The sequence below is a fragment of the Poecilia latipinna genome, unplaced genomic scaffold (genome assembly GCF_001443285.1).
Source record: "Poecilia latipinna isolate Pla-1442-1.1 unplaced genomic scaffold, P_latipinna-1.0 Scaffold4182, whole genome shotgun sequence".
NCBI lineage: Eukaryota > Metazoa > Chordata > Actinopteri > Cyprinodontiformes > Poeciliidae > Poecilia > Poecilia latipinna.
Genome location: NW_015116798.1, coordinates 1 through 286, shown reverse-complemented (window position 1 = coordinate 286; position 286 = coordinate 1).

The following is a 286-nucleotide window of genomic DNA, read 5'->3' as shown; positions in this document are numbered from 1 at the left end:
GTGTGTCTGAACAGACGGTGGACTGCAGCTTTCTGGGAATTGCTTTGGTTTTTGCAGATCGTCATGTTGGTGTGTGCTGCTGCTTTTCCGTAATTATCTTATCGTTGGATAAATTGTGGGAAAGTGTGTTCTTAGTGTAAAAGGTGGAGGAATCGAATGAGGTGAAGCTGTATTAGTAAAATATATAATATGCTCAATTCTTTGGAGTGTTTCCTGTAATCTAAGATTTTAGAAAGGTAAAACCAGCAATGATATTAGATAAACATTTAATATAACTGCCATGGCA